At 31.5% G+C, this 717-nt stretch overlaps 1 protein-coding gene across 1 annotated transcript in view; it reads left to right on the top strand.

Moving 5' to 3' along the window:
- LOC119594896 (chymotrypsin BII-like) overlaps positions 1 to 717 on the top strand; it is a gene marked incomplete at its 3' end in the record, with an annotated part of 6816 nt that overhangs the window by 1293 nt on the left and 4806 nt on the right.

Here is a 717-nt window from a genome sequence, read left to right as displayed (position 1 = left end):
GTTTTGGAGGGGGAGCACGGAAAGAGAAAGTAAATAAATAGATGGAAAAGTAAACCCTCTTTAGGTGGATATGACAAAACAAACAAGTAAGAAATAATTATATTTTTTATTTAGTTTAATATTTCTATACAGATTCTAAATAAAGCTTATGAGATCACAAAGGTTTACGGAAGCAGGTTTCACCACGAGACGATGTTTGTATATAATCAGTTATACTCTTTACGTAATGCACGTGTTTCTGGTACGATGAGGGGGATATATCCAAAATTTTTAACGTTACTTACTTAGATTATAATAATAATAATGACAATTCTTAACCATTTCTTAGCAAAACTTTACCATACCTGTTGAACTCATAGTTACCTTCGATAAACATCGACGTTTATCACCACTATCAATATTCAGATAACATTATAATAATCAAAATGTTAATAATAGCAATGTATCGACATAAATAGTAGCAAAAAATCCCAAATATTCAAAGAATGGTATAGCCAAGTACAGCCTATGAATTGACCCGTTGGGGGGAGAGGGGAGGAGCTTGTGAAAGCATTGACGTCAACATCCTTTAGAAAGAAATGATTGAACAGTGTGCCTACGACAAATAAATGGTAGATTACAATAGTGTGTTGGATTTTGTTTATTTCTTATTCAAAGATATCAATTACAATTAACTTTGCCTCAAATTAAGGAGTTTTATATTTAAAAAATAGCCCA

This window comes from Penaeus monodon, chromosome 34, assembly GCF_015228065.2.
Source record: "Penaeus monodon isolate SGIC_2016 chromosome 34, NSTDA_Pmon_1, whole genome shotgun sequence".
NCBI classification, from domain to species: Eukaryota; Metazoa; Arthropoda; class Malacostraca; order Decapoda; family Penaeidae; genus Penaeus; species Penaeus monodon.
This window is presented reverse-complemented; position numbering and strand designations above follow the sequence as displayed.